Here is a 16,300-nt window from a genome sequence, read left to right as displayed (position 1 = left end):
AAGTGTAGATGATAAAACCTTAGACTGCAGTATTGTACTTGAAAATAGGTTGACTAGATGGAACTTATGGTTATTACCTGCCATCATTTACTAATGGCAGCTTCATTAATCTACTGCACAGCAGATTTCCTTCAATATAACTAGATGTGAATGTACCTAGGAAGCGAGCATTATCACCTCCTTTTTCCTACTGGCCATTCCTCTCCTTTTACATCTAAACATCCTTCTAGCTTTTGCCATTGCCTTTTCTACCTGTTTAGCCAACTTAAGATCATTACATGCGATCACACCCAAGTTCTCTCCCCCTAAATGTACGGTTCCCTCAGGTTTTTGAAGCCAAATGCATGACTACTACTACTACTATTTATCATTTCTATAGTGCTACAAGGCATACGCAGCACTGTACACCAAACACAAAAAGACAGTCCCTGGTCAAAGAGCTTACAATCTAGATAAGACAGGTAAACAGACAGAACAATTAAGGGTAAGGCAATAATAGGTGAGGTTAAGGACAGGGCAGGTGAGAAGTGGAGTCAAAAGCAGTGGTAAAGAGGTGGGCTTTAAGTTTGGACTTGAAAACGGCCAGCCAAAGATGGGGCCAGACGCACAGGCTCAGGAAGTGTATTCCAGGCATGGGGTGCAGCAAGACAAAAGGAAAGGAGTCTAGAATTAGCAGTAGAGGAGAAGGACAGATAAGAGAGATTTATCTACAGAACAGAGTATACGAGGGGGGGCGTAGGGAGAGACAAGAGTGGAGAGGTACTGGGGAGCAGCAGAGTGGATACACTTATAATAAGAGAAGCTTGAACTGAATACAGAAACGGATAGGGAGCCAGTGAAGTGACTTAAGGAGGGGGCTAATGTGAGCATAGCTACTTTGGCAGAGAGTGAGTCGCACAGCAGAGTTTTGGACTGATTGAAAAGGAGAGAGATAGCTAAGAGGGAGGCCGGTGAGAAGCAGGTTACAATAATCAAGACGAGAGGTGATAAGAGTGTGGATAAGGGTTCTGGTAGAGTACTCAGATGAAGGGACGAATTTTGCTAATGTTATAGAGAAAGAAAACAGGTTTTAGCAATGTGTTGAATATGAGCAGAAAAGGAGAGAGAGGAGTCAAAGATGACCCCAAGGTTACGAGCTGATGAGACAGGGAGAATGAGTGCCATCCACAGAAATAGAGAAAGGGGGAGAGAAGAGGTAACATAACATACATAGTATATGACGGCAGAAGGCTTAGGGGGAAAGATGAGAAGCTCAGTTTTGGCCATGTTAAGTTTTAGATGACATTGGGACATCCAGGCAGCTATGTCAGATAGGCAGGCTGAAACCTTGGACTGAATGTTGGTTGAGATTTCAGTGGTAGAGATGTAAATTTGGGAGTCATCAGCATAGAGATGGTATTGAAAGCCATGAGATATCAGAGAGCCAAGGGAAGAAGTGTAGATGAAGAACACGAGAGGACCAAGAACAGAACCCTGACCCTTCCTTTTTTGTTTTTAGCATCTCAAGTCTTTGGTCCAGAATTTGGCTTTTTTCAACTTTAGCTAGGTCTTTCCTCATGTTCTCCACAAACAGTAAAGACTCACCAGACAGCCCTTCAGGAATATCGCTTACAAATGTTTAGAAGAACCAGCCCAATAAACCAACCTTGCAGCACAACACTAACATCTTTTTCCTCAGACTGAGCGCCATTTATCACTAGCATTGAAAAGGTCAGCCAGCAGAGCCTCCAGAACATCCTTAAAATTCATTCACTACACTCAGATGTATGCTATTCTGCAACATTGCTTTGTCCACCTTTAATTTAGCTGCCTCTTCACAGACAGTCCTTTGAAAGTCATTCGGGGACAACACTTCGATTCCCATTTGTTCACCTTGTGGTCCTGCTCCCGGCCCTTTAACTGTGAACATAATTGACACGAATGGAGGTTGCAGGTAAACTTAAGAGTAACGTCAGACTTTCTGGCTCAATATTTGACTCCCTGTATTTCATCCTTAAACCAAGTCTCCCAAGTGACTTACAGAAATTCCTCATTTAATATAATGGGCCCCGAGCTTTGCAACCAGCTTCTAGTGGCTTTGTGGGAAGAGCTTTCTATCCTCATAAGCAGTTGCTTAAAACAAACTTGACAAATGTACCTTAAATAAAACTTTTCTGTGTGCTGGGCTCAGCCAGATGATGGGGCACAGTGGGCTAGGGTCTGGAGACATGGTAATAGAAATCACTTTTTTCTTCTCTGTCCCATTTTTAATGGCATTCCTTTTAGTAAATTTGGTTTTATGATTGTTTATACTCCACCCTGATGGATATTGCTCCCTGGGTGGTTAGTGGGAGCTAGTGTAATTTTTCTTGTAGAGGTTTAGCACTTTCATATTTTGTTTTACCGAATACGAGTCTAGCTGCTGCCTGGGCTGTCTGAAGTTTCTTGATTATTTGCTCTTTACAAGCGGAGTACAGTGCGTTGCAATAGTCTAAATGACTGAGCACCATTGATTGTACTAGGTTACAGAAAACACTGCTTGGGAAGAAAGGTCTTACTCTTTTTAGTTTCCACATTGAGTGGAACATCATCTTTGTTGTGTTTTTCGCATGGCTCTTGAGTGTTAGGTGTTGATCGATGGTAAGCAAGAATTTTTAGGGTGTCCGAAATCGGGAGGTTCAGATTCGGTGAGTTGATACCATCCTGGAAGCCCAGGCCAAATATATTCCTTGTATTTTGGAGGAAGGAAGACCAGAAAAAAAAAGTGAGGTGAAGGAAGCTATTAGAGCTAAAAGAAAATCCTTCAGAAAATGGAAGGAGGATCCAACTGAAAACAGCAGCATAAGGAATGGCAAGTCAAATGCAAATGAATAAAAAATTGCATGGGAAGAAATTTTTTTTAGGTATATTAAAAGAAGCTAGTAATAGAATCAGTTGGACCGCTTGATGCCCAATGGGGTAAAAAGGGGCACTCAAAGATGACAAAGCCATAGCAGAGAGATTAAATGAATTCTTTGCTTCGGTCTTCACCGAGGAAGATTTGGGAGAGATACTGGTGCTAGAAATGGTATTCAAAGCCAAGTCAGAGAAATTGAATGAAATCTCTATAAACCTGGAAGATGTAATGGTGCAATTCGACAAACTAGTGTAGCAAATCACCTGGACCAGATGGTATTCATCCCATACTGAGAATTGAAAAATGAACTTGCAGAACTATTAGTAATATGTAATTTATCTTTAAAATCAAGCATGGTACCGGAAGATTGGAGGGTGGCTAATGTACTGCCGATTTTTTAAAAAGGTTCCAGAAGTGATCTGGGAAATTATAGACTAATATATAGACTGGTGAGCCTCGCGTCAGTGCCAGGCAAAGTGGTAGAGATTATTATAAACAAAATTACAGAGCATATTCAAAAGCATGGATTAATGAGACAAAGCCAATATGGATTTAGTGAAGGGAAATCTTGCCTCACCAATGTATTAAATTTCTTTGAAAGGGTGAATAAACATGTGGATAAAAGGTGAGCAGTCGATAATGTGCATCTGGATTTTCAAAAGGCATCTGACAAAGACTCATGAAAGACTCCAGAGGAAATTGGAGAGTCATGGGATAGGAGGTAGTGTTCCACTGTGGATTAAAAACTGGTTAAAGGATAGAAAACAGAGTTAAGGGGGAAGTGACGTCAGCTCCGGGAGATGGCTGCTTAATGCTAGAGCTCAGCTAGCTCCGGAGCGAAATTAAGAATTCTTCCCGTTTAAACTGAGCGATTTTTGCTCTCTAACATTCCCAAAAGAGCAGATGGCGGCTAGGAAAAGGCTGGCCAAATTTAAATTTACATCAGATGCCGCAAACAAGGGCCAGGGATCGGGACATCGGGCGGTGACACGAGGAGCCAAAATGGCCGCCGAAGACTCTGAATCCGACCCGGACCTCGAGGAGCCCGTTGGTAGCGATGCGGAGATCAGTAAAAACGATCTCGCTAGATGGTTTAAGGAACTGAAGGCAGAGATGGTGGCGACCAGGAGGAGCATCCACACGGCGGTGTTGGAATTACATGATGAAATGCGGGAAATCGGCAACCGGCTCACAGAAGCTGAAGAAAAGGGGATAACGGAGGAAGTGCGGGTCCTCGGGGCAGCCCTTAAAAAGGAACAACAAGCGAAAATAGAGATGGATTTGATGATGGAGGATTTGGAAAACCGCTCTCGTCGGTGTAATCTGCGTTTCAAGGGGATCCCCGAGGAAGAGGAGTATAAAGACTCTGTAAAAACAGTACAGGAGATCTGCGTTCATCTGCTTCAACAAGATCAGAGTGAAGGAGAGCAAATCACAGTGGATCTGATAGAACTTGAAAGGGCACACAGAAGCCTGGGTCCACAACGGGGAGGAGTGCCCAGAGATAGTGTGGCATGTTTCCACAAATACACCATAAAAGAAAGAGTGTGGAAAAAAGCAAGAGCCTTGGGCGACATTGAATGGAAATCTGGCAAAATTAAGATATTCCAGGATCTTGCTAGAAAGACGCTGCAAAGAAGGAGAGACTTTAAGGAAATTACCACCTATCTTCAAAAGGCGGGGCTCCGCTATAGATGGCTCCATCCATTTGGAATACAAATAACAGTGGGTAACAACACGCAAGCTCAATTCACATCAGGGAGCTTGGAAGATTCTGCGAGAAATGGGATGTTCTGATGTTCCAAGAGAGGACAGCGAGACTCAGCTTCCACAGTGAAGTCCGGGAAAGAAAAATCAGAATGGCTGGAAGTAGAAAGGGGGAAAAGGCCATATATCCCCCCACGCAGCGAGACTGGGGTCAGAAAACGGAGAGGCAACCTGATGTGGACACTGTATATTGATCAGAGGGATGAGGATGAGAGGAAAGAAACTGTTGTATGTTTAAGCTGGTGAATGTTTTGGGAAAATGTTTAAGGAGGGATGAAAAGGGGAGAGTTAAATTTAAAGTTAAAGGCTTGTTTAGCTGGATTCTGGGGAGGGCGTACTTCCTAAGGGGTAAACTGGCTGGTAAAGGAGTAAGCCAGTTGCAAGGGAGACTTGGGGGGTTGTTGGGGGGAATGTACTGAGGAAGGGGGGGGTGGGTTGAGGGTGGGGTCATGGAACGTTAATGGGTTAAATAGTCCTGGTAAGAGAAGTATCATCTTCAAAGAATTGCGCAGAATGAATTGGGATATAATAATGCTTCAAGAGACCCATGTTCGGAAACGTGATGTACCATTAATCCTGAATAAGGGTTTTGGAGAAGGTTATGCGCTAGCAGACCCCAAGGGAAGTAAAACAGGAGGGCTGATAATTTATGTAAAAGAAAGCCTGCAATTCACATGTGAGGCCCAATACTGTGAGGGCGATGGTAGATGCCTGGCGATTAAGGGTAGGATAAATAATCAGCTAGTTACACTAGTTAACATATATGCCCCCAATGTAGGGCAAGGCAGGTTTTATGATAAAATATGGGCAGAACTGATTCCTTTTGCGGGGGGGGGGGGGGGGGGGGGGATGGTAGTATTGGGGGGAGATTTTAATTACCCTATGGGGGAGATAGACCATTCCACAGGAAGGATGGGAGGGGGAGGGTACCCTAGGAGGTTGCTACTTAGACTGATGAGGGAACTAGATCTGATAGATGTGTGGCGGTTGCAGCACCCAAATCAAAAACAGTATACTCACTACTCTCATACGCAGGGAACATACGCAAGAATTGATGCTATCTGGTGCAGCAGAACATGGTGGGGTGAAATTCATAAAGCAGAGATTGAAAGTATGCATGCATCAGATCATTCTCCGATATGGATTTCCTTGAGGGGGGTGGGGAAAAGAAGAATGGGAGTAGTGTGGAGACTTAATGAATCACTTCTTGACAGTGAGGCTGATTGCCAGGAAATTCGAGGATCCATAAAAGACTATCTGGCCCTAAATGATAATGGGGAAGTCACAGAGGGGATCTTGTGGGATACTATGAAAGCGGTTATAAGGGGCAAGCTTATACAAAAAGGGGCACAAAAGAAAAAGGAGAGGGAAGCACACGAGTTAGAGGTCCGAAGGCAACTAGTTCGAATGGAAGCTTTACACCAAAGAGAGGGAGGTACATTACATCTACAGGAGCTTAAAAAGTGGAGAGCCGCTTTACAACAGATACAGGTGAAGCGGATGGAATTCCACAGAAGTTTAATGCAGCAGAAATTCTATGAGTTTAGTAATAAAGCGGGTAGTATGTTGGCCAGGGGGCTTAGGGAGAGAAGGATAAAAAATACTAACACAAAAATAAAAGGGCCAAAAGATATAATGCATTACCAAGATGAGGAGATTAGAGAACAATTTATGGAATACTATAAAAAATTGTATTCCTCAGAATCAGTAGCTCCTAAGGAGGAGACTCGAAACTTTTTAAGAGATCTAGAACTGCAAAGGGTCACGGCCAAGCAAAGATGTGAGCTGGAAGCCCCGATTTCCTTGAAGGAGGTGTTAGGAGTTATAAGAGGACTACCGGGGGGAAAATCTCCTGGATTAGATGGGTACACAGCTAAATTTTATAAAATTTTCCAACAAGAGCTAGGACCCTTGCTAGTACGGACAGGAAATGCATGTTATATGGAAAAAGGTTTACCCCCCAGTATGAAAGAAGCGGGAATATCAATATTGCTAAAACCAGGAAGGGATCCGACGGTTTGTGGGTCTTACCGCCCGATATCGCTGTTAAACATTGATGTTAAAATCCTAGCCAAAATTATGGCAAATAGATTAAAACTGATATTACCATCCCTTATACATGAAGACCAGTCGGGCTTCATAGCACACCGTCAGGTAGCTGACAATATAAGGCGCACTTTAAATATTTCTTGGGGAGCACAGAGACGAGGAGACTCGCTAACCCTCCTAACGGTCGATGCAGAGAAGGCATTCGACAGGGTGGAGTGGGACTATTTGTGGGAGGTTATGTTAGAACAAGGAATGGGGAGGCCCTTTGTAAGTTGGGTGAAGGGGTTGTATGCAGATCCGGTAGCACGTATTAAGGTTAATGGGGGGTGGTCGGATCAATTTAGTATCCGAAGGGGAACCAGGCAGGGTTGCCCCCTCTCCCCATTACTGTTTGCTATATCAATAGAACCATTGGCCCAGCGGATCCGGTTGCTAGAGGATATTAAAGGGGTTAGGATAGGGGGCAGGGAGCACAAAATGGCATTATTCGCTGATGACATTCTATTCTATGTGGGGTCCCCACAGAGGACATTGCCGGTTCTTGTAAAGGAACTAGACTCCTTTGGTAAGCTGTCGGGGTTCCGAGTGAATTTTGACAAATCTGAACTAATGGGGATCACTGAAACGAGTCAAGAACTGGAGCAATTGGGGAGAACGTTCTCATTTCGTATAGTGGAAACCAGCTTTCGTTATTTGGGAATCCACATATCTAGAGACCTTAGTATTTTGTACCAGCTGAACTATGTACCACTCAGAGAAATAAGGAGGGATTTAAACAGATGGAGGGCAGGTTGGTTGTCATGGTGGGGGAAAATAGCAGTTGTGAAGATGAACGTTCTTCCCAGATTGCTCTTTCTATGTCAAACGCTACCAATTCCTATTCCAAAGGGAGAGCTAATAAAAATCCAAGCTGACTTGGGGCAGTTTGTTTGGGGGGGGACAAACGGCGAGATTATCTAGGCAGGTTATGTGGAGGGCCGTAGAATAAGGGGGGAGGGGTATGCCAAATATAACTTGGTACTACTGGGCAGCCCAACTTAAGCAAATTGGATTGTGGAGCAAAGTAGATTATTCTCATGTGACACGGTTGGAACAGATTTTTGTTCAGGAGGGGAGGCTGGGTGCACTGTTGTGGGGTTCCATTATAGAAACTAACTACAAGCGCATGTCAGTAAATCCATTTGTATCCCATCTACTCACTCTATGGGGCGCACTTAAACAGAGGCTAAGGGGTACACAAAACCGATCCTCTTACGCTTGGATCACACAAGAACCAGGGTTCCCAGGAGGAGGGGAGAATAAGGTATTCAAATCTTGGTTCCAAAAAGGATTGATTCGATTTAGAGAATGTATGGATGGAGGAACCATTAAAAGCTTTGAAACACTTCAAAAAGAATATGATTTGCCGGACACAGATCTGTATGCATATCTTAAAATTAAAAATTACATTCTGAAAGAAAGGTGGTTAAAGGAAAGCCCAAAGGAAAGTGAAAAACTCGAAAACTTATGGGGGGAGATAGACATGGGAGGGAAAGGGATCACAAAATTATAGGATCATATTAGGGGTAGGGAATTCGTAAAATTAGCTTATATGAAAGCCTGGGAACAGGATCTCAATAAAGTACTAAGCGAGGCAGACTGGAAGAAGGTATGCCTCGAGGTGAAAAAAAGCTTCCTTATGTGTATTACTCAAAGAAAACGCATATAAAATATTAAGTCGCTGGTACTATACACCGGATAGAGTAAAGGCTATGTACCCCCAATCATCAGATCTCTGTTGGCGGTGTGAGAGGGAGAAGGGCACATTTATCCACATATGGTGGGATTGCCCAGTAATAAGAGTCTATTGGGAAGAGGTAACAGCCTCTCTAACTAAAGCGGTGGGGCAACTATTCCCGTGTGATCCCACCTGGTGTTTATTGGGTTTGGGGAATAAGGGGGGGAAGAAGTGGCAATGCCGTATTAAGAGAATGGGTATGGCAGCGGCAAAATCTACTATAGCCTTGAAATGGAAACAGACAAAGGGCCCGGTGGGGCAGGATTGGATAGAGAGACTTAAAGTGGTGATCACAATGGAGAAATTAACAGATAGGCGCAGAGGGCGATATCGCCCTACAGCAGAGGAATGGATACATTTGGATGGAGTAATGGGGAAAGTATAGGACTATGGATTGGAGAAAACCGAGGAGTGGGGGAGGTAGGGAGGTGGGTAAAGGGAGAGGGCAGATACTAAGGAGAAAATGTAAAGATGTAATGTGTTGTTTACGTCAGATTGATGAATAGAATTGGAGTCTGCGCACTCAAACCGATGTTATTTTGGCTGTTTAATAAAAATTCTGAAATTTAAAAAAAAAAAAACAAAAAAAAAAAACAGAGTTAAATGGTCAGTATCTCAATGGAGAAGGGTAGGTAGTGGGGTTCCCCAGGGGTCTATGTTGGGGCCGTTGCTTTTTAACGTTTATAAATGATCTAGAGATGGGAGTAACTAGTGAGGTAATTAACTTTGCTGATGACAAAGTTATTCATTGTTAAATCACAAGAGGATTATAAAAAATTACAAGAGAACCTTACGAGACTGGGTGACTGGGCATCCAAATAGCAGATGACATTTAATGTGATCAAGTGCAAAGTGATGCATGTGGTAAAGAGGAACCCAAATTATAGCTACATAAAGCAAGGTTCCACATTAGGAGTCACCGAGCAGGAATGTATGTCATCGTTCGTTGATGATACATTGAAACCCTCTGCTCAGTATGTGGCAGAGGCTAATAAAACAAATACAGCGACACCTCTGTTTTTGTCGATAATCCATCCAAAAACAATCGGCGAAATCCGAAACAGACGAAAACCGAGGCAATTATTTCCATATGGAATTGTTTGGCTAGACGCGCGGGGTGATGCTCACACGAGAAACAACGCCACACTAAGCAGGAGAACATGTGGGTCACCCTTTGTTTTCGCAAAATTAGCAGCGAGGTCACATGGGCATCCGAGAAATATTTCGTGGGGGAAAAAAAAAAAAAAAAAAGACGAAAACCGAAGTCAACGAAAACAGAGGTATTACTGTAGAATGTTAGGTATTAGGAAAGGAACAGAAAACAAAATACCTTTTTATCACTCCATGGTGTGACCGCACCTCAAATATTGTGTGCATCTCAAAAATAAAGATATGGTGAAATTAGAAAAAGGTACAGAGAAGGGTGACGAAAATGATAAAGGGGATGGGATGACTTCCCTATGAAGAAAGGCTAAAGAGGCCAGGGCTCTTCAGCTTGAAGAAGAGATGGGCTGAGAGGAGATATGATAAGAGATCTATAAAATGAGTGGAATGGAACGGGTAGACGAGAGGGCTTCAATGACAACTCCATATCTGGAATGGAAGGACAGTGTTAGCTTCTACACATGTCCCAGAAATTCCAAATAAAAACTAATTATAAATCACATTCTTTGTCGTCATCAGTTACTAATGTTACTATGTTAAGCAATTCTGCCTTATGTTTATCAGCTTCTACTTATTCTTCTGTCACCTTTGAGTCTCACGATGCCACTTTTGCACTTCCTCCTTTCATTAACCCATCTAAAAATGTCTTGTCCCTCAATTTTACTGTATTGACTATTGTTTCTTCCATTTATATCTTTGCTTTCCTGACTACTTTACCAGGTTCTCTTAGTTTTTCCACATATTGTCAACTTGTCTTCCTCTTTCTGCAATGTTTTGTAGTTTTATTTTCCCTTACCTTTGCAGCTACTATTGAGAGGCTAAGTGTCCTTTTTTTTTTCTTTGCAATGAGGAGTATTGAGTAGGTGTACAAAATCTCCTCTCAAATAGAACCACCAAGACTAGTTTACTATCAGGGGCATTTTCGAAAGAGAAGGGAACCCATCTTCCGACTCAAATCGGGAGATGGGCGTCCTTCTTTCAGGGTCGCCCAAATTGGCATAATTGAAGGCAGATTTTGGGCGTCCTCAACTGCAGTCCATCGCAGGGACGACAAACGTTCACAGGGGTGTGTCGTAGGCATAGCGAAGGTAGGACTGGGGCGTGCTTAAGAGACTGGCATCCTCAGCCGATAATGGAAAACAGGAAGGGCGTCCCTGATGAGCATTTGGTCAACTTTACTTGGTTCATTTTTTTCACGACCAAGCCTCAAAAGTTGCCCAAACTGACCAGATGATTAACAGAGGGAATTGGGGATCACCTCCCCTTACTCCCCCCAGTGGTCACCAACCCTCTCCCACCCTAAAAAAAAAAAAAAAAAAAAATTTCCAGCCTCAAATGTCATACCCAGCTCCATGACAGCAGTATGCAGGTCCCTGGAGCAGTTTTAGTGGGTACTGCAGTGCACTTCAGGCAGGCGGACTCAGGCCCGCCCGCCCCTGTTACACTTGTGCTGGTAAATATGAGCCCTTCAAAACCCACCAGAAACCCACTGTACCCACATGTACAGTGCCCCCCTTCACCCCTTAGGGCTATGGTAGTAGTGTAAAGTTATGGGGAGTAGGTTTTTTTTTTTGGGGGGGGGGGGGCTCAGCACTGAAGGTAAGGGAGCTATGCACCTGGGAGCAATTTGTAGTCCACTGCAATGCCCCCTAGGGTGCCCGATTGGTGTCCTGGCACGTGAAGGGGAACAGTGCACTACGAATGCTGGCTCCTCCCATGACCAAATCCCTTGGATTTGGTAGTTTTTGAGATGGGCGTCCTGTTTCCATTATCGCAGAAAACCGGGGACCACCATCTCAACATTTAGGTGGACCATCTTTGCCCCTCCACATGACCCTACCCTGGAGAGAAGGAGTAGCAAAAACTTCCCACAGCCAACACTGTCCAGTAACTCATGGGGCGGGGGGGGGGGGGGGGTTTACAAGATTTGACTCACTTTTGCATCTTTGTTGGCTAGATGCATGGTCCATTTCCACACTGAGTTTCTCAACATTGGAAGTATGACCCTGGTCCTCTCTGCTAAATCAAGGCCTCCTCATGTCTAGTTGAACCAAATTGACTGGGAGACAGATTTCTGAAAGCCTTGTGTTCCATACTACTCTTAGCTCTAGAAAGTTTATCTGAAAGCCTCTCCTGAGTAGACCATATATCCTAGGTGTGAAGACCATCTAGATAAGCTCCCCTGCCCAGTTGAACAGTTATTTGAATTGTAAGAACTTGGAAGAGGATTCCTTTTGACAAATTGGAATGCATCATTCATTAGGACCATTGAGCTCCATGAAGGAATGGTGGCGCAGTTGCTCGAGTCATGTCTAGCAAGGCTCCTATGAATTTCAAGTCGAGCTAGCTCCCAATGTGAATTGGAATAATTTTATAATGAACTCTAGCAACTCCAGCACCCAAATGGTTGAACAGATGTCTGCTCTTTCCCAAGTTGCATGTTTTACACCACCCAATCATCCAGATAGGCAGACCAGGGGGTGGGAGGGTGTACATTTCCCTATATACACTGATGACTGCTAAATATTTTGCGAGTACTCAAGGCCAAATGGCAGAACACAGTGGTCGTAATAGTGTTCCTAAAATGCAGATACTTCCTGTGCCCTAATGCAACCAAGTGCGAGTGTAGGCCATCCTTTAGATCCAAGAACATAACCAGTCCCCTTTTGAAGAATTGGTATTAGGGTGCCTAAAAGAGCCAATTTTTTTTTTTTTTTTTTTAAGTTTAGGACCTTCAGCAAGCTTTTCCTGCACATCTTGCCTTAAGTCTGATGCCAGCAGCCAGGTGAGTCTGAAAATTCCAATCATCTTGGCAGAAACTGATAGTGCTTCAAAAAAAAAAAAAAAAAAAAAAAAATTTTCTGCACTCCTTCCCTTTGGCTATTAACAAGTGGAGTCTTGAAGCTTTGTCTCTAGAAGTGTCCTCAAACTACATGACACTACACACTTCAGTGTCGGCTTCCCTCCCTAGGGGCACCACGAAGTGAGTCTTGGACCTCTTGGCTTTTCATAGTGGATTTGACCAGCACAGAATGGTGAAGCTGTTGCCTTCTGGATTCTGTGCTAACCATATGGTCAGGTCTCTTACAATGTTCAGACCCCGCAAGTCTTGGTGCCTCTGTAAAGCTTCCTACCCAGACACACTCAAGTGGATACCAGTGCAACCAGTCTCCAACTTCTAAACCTCCTCCAGGCCTCAGTGTTTATGACTTCATTCAGGCAGGACATAAGTTTCTAGTATCCGAATCTGAGGATTGCCTCTGCTCGATATCAATGATGTTGAACCTGCTGCATCACGTCAAGCAAGGAGGTGCACAAGCAGAAGTTCAAAGAACAGATAGAGCATCACAGTAGCAAGCCACAGCCTTCTGAGTTACGTTGGGTGCATCAGAACTGATGTCTTAGGTCTGTGGAAGCTGTCACACCCTTTGATAGCATGGCACTAAGTAGTCCTCACATTGAGGGTACTTCAAGAACACCAGTGACCTCTGTTCTACTCTTCAATAGATCATATTTGGGGACGCTCCAGCTTACATGTTCAGCCTGATTGATCTCCCTCCCAGAAATTCCAAGAAGCCGTCCCGCAATTATCTCAATCTCCACTATCCTAACTGCAGGAACCTAAGATACAAGCTACTCTTCGCCTCCTCTTTCTGCTTTCTATGTCCCCGTTAGTGGAATGCTCTGCCATCAACATTAAAAAGAGACTGCCGATCACAATCTGTTTAAGAAATCCCTAAAGACTTATGTGATCGATCTTACTCCTCTGCTGCTTAACTTCTTGTCGTCCCTCTTGCATTTCTCCTGTTGTTCCTTCCCTCCCCTTTATGTATCTTATTCTCTGTGTTGAACTAGATTTGCTATGATGTACTTTTCTTAAATTGCTGTAAGCCACTTAGAGCCTGCCCTAGTGGGAATATGTGGGATATAAATGTTCTCAATAAATAAAATGTTAGAAAGACAATCCGAAAGAGCCAAGGAAGTGAATTCTAGGCTCTCAACATCCAAGCTGTGAGAGCCACAGACTAAAGGATAGAGTTTAGAAGAGACCCCTCGTTTTGCTTAGTCTGTTGGCCAGGGTATTGTTTACATCTGCCAGATAAGTGGCTCAAAGGAACATGCCATGTTGGCGAGCCCAATGCCACATATGGATGGATGGCTGCCTAACAGAGGGCGTGATCCGGTGCCTCCCTACTTGTTGGTGTAATACATTGCAACCTGATAGTCTGTTTGGATGCGAATTTGATGAGATAACCGATTTTTGGAAGCCTTTAGAGCATTCCAGATCACCCGAAGCTCCAGAGATTGATCTGAAGATTTGTGAGTGGACCAAACACTTTGTGTGTGAAGCTCACCTACAGGAGCCCCCCGTTCCAGGAAAGATGCATCCATCATCAGCCCCTTTTGTGGGTGAGGAATTTGGAATGGAAGTTCCAGGGTCAAATTGGATTGAATGGTCCAACACTGAAGGGAGCGTACAAGCTCTGGGAACACTTGGATGACATCTTCCAGGTTCCCCGTGGCCAGTCACCACTGAGAAGCCATGGTCCAATGAGCTGATCTCATGTGAAGGTGTGTCATGGGTGTAACACTGTGGAAGCCATGTGGCTCAACAATCTCAACACCTGCTGAGCAGTGACCTGCCGAGAGGCTCAAACCCCAGAAGCAAATGAGATAAGTGTCTGCTTTCATCTCCGAAAAGGTAGGCTTGAAACTTGTGTACTGAGCAGGGATCCTATGAACTCCAGTCGCTGGACAGGGTGAAGATGGGACTTGGGGATAGTTTAAAACAAACTCTAGTAGCTCAAGCACCCAAATAGTTATCCGCATAGACTTCAGAGCACTGTCTGGAGAGGTACTCTTTACCAGCCAATCGTCAAGATACGGGATCACATGGACACCCAGACTGCGTAGCAATGTTGCAACTACCACTTTAAAAAAGGCGCCTATATAAAAGCTACCAAATATATTACAGCGTCTCACAGTTAACTTGAGAGAAGAAGACAGTGCAGAGAACGGCTTTACCCCTAGTCCCTGAAGAAAGAAATCTGAAACCCGCGGAATCGGGCGTATCCAGAAGGCGGTTGGATGTTTCTAGAGATTTTGGTCCCTTAATCCAGAGGGGGGCATGACTGCTGATATGAAGATAAGTGCAGTTTGCATGAGTAACTGTCATTTTTTAAGATGTAATGAAAGACTTTAATGGGTGCTGGTATAGAAAGTATGTCACTAAAAAGAAGTATAGTTACTAATATGAATAGCACATAAGTGGGAATATATGATAGCAGACTACTTGCTGGTGATTTGGAAACAACAGGACACGCTGTTTTTTTTTTTTTTGCATTTCCTATTTCCTTGTCCTGATACGCAATTTGCAATTGTTCTTATTCGTACAGATACAGACTAGCCCCTGACGCAGCCCTTTTTTGAGCGAAACACGGCCTGTGTCGGGCAACTGTCTTATAATATCCGCTTGTTATACTACTATCATGTTGCCAACAATTTTCTGTAACACTAAATGTGTATTTTCTATTGTATTTCCAGTACCCTTGATGTATTGTAAGCCACATTGAGCCTGCAAATAGGTGGGAAAAGGTGGGATACAAATGCAATAAATAAAAAATATATGGTATCTTCAATAAAATATTTTGGATAATATACTGCTCTGCTTGCTTATTTTCCACTAAAAAGAATCTAACAGTACATAGTAATGACATTGGAGTTCATCATTATGAAGTTCTTCAATAGGTAGCAAAAACTCCTGGGTCTAGTAGAGTATTGCAACTACCACTAGACATTTGGTGAAGACTCTGGGAGATGACGCGAGACCAAAAGGTAACAGCAATGTGTTCTCAGTCAAAATATGCATAAGTATTGGGATATGAGTATATGCATGAGAGCATAGCCAATCTTTTTTCTGAATCATTGGGAGAAGGGTGCCCAGGGAAACCATCCTGAACCTCTCAGACTACAAATTTCTTCAGGGTCCTTCGATGCATCCCCCGTTTTCTTCTGCACAAGTATCTGGAACAGAACCACCCCCCTTCCTCCCCTGGTGAGCAGGCTCAACCACGTAGGCCTTCAGAAGGGCTGAGAGTTCCTCTGCAAGTACCGGTCTGTGCTGAGAGCTGAGTGAGCTATTGGTGGGCAATTTGGAGGTTTTAGATACCAACTGAGTGCGTTATCTGAGATGGACTATTTGCAGAACCCTCTGGTCAGAGTTGATAAGGGGGGGGGGGGGGGGGGGGGGGGGGGCAACTTTCTTGAAAAAAATTTCAGCCTCCCCCCAACCGGCAAGTCATCTGGGACAGTTACTTACTGTGGCTATGCTCTGCTGGAGCAGCCTTTAGCGCACACTGTTGGCGTGAATGAGTACGCTGGGGTTGAGCCTGAGCAGGCTGGTGAACCAAGTTGTAGCTACGCCTCTGATGTTAATAGGGACGACTCCTTGGCTTGCCAAAACGGTGCCCGGCAAGAGAACGAAGAGATAGTATCAGCATGTTTTTTTTAACCTTCTCTCCAAAAAGGTTATTCCCCCCCCCCTCCAACAGCATGGGGCATCCGCCAACCTCTGCTGAACAGAATGTTCCAAGTCAAACCCTCAGCCATGAGAGTCTGTGCATTGTACGCTCTGGGCAGAGACCCTGGATATGACATAAGAGCCCCTG

At 44.0% G+C, this 16,300-nt stretch overlaps 1 protein-coding gene across 3 annotated transcripts in view; it reads right to left on the bottom strand.

The window, feature by feature from the left end:
• Positions 1-16,300, bottom strand: part of PKM (pyruvate kinase M1/2) — a 107,651-nt gene that overhangs the window by 52,279 nt on the left and 39,072 nt on the right. The gene's annotated exons all lie outside the window — the stretch shown is intronic.

This window comes from Microcaecilia unicolor, chromosome 1, assembly GCF_901765095.1.
Source record: "Microcaecilia unicolor chromosome 1, aMicUni1.1, whole genome shotgun sequence".
NCBI lineage: Eukaryota > Metazoa > Chordata > Amphibia > Gymnophiona > Siphonopidae > Microcaecilia > Microcaecilia unicolor.
Note: the sequence above shows the minus strand (reverse complement) of the source record. Positions and strands in the feature narration are given on the sequence as shown.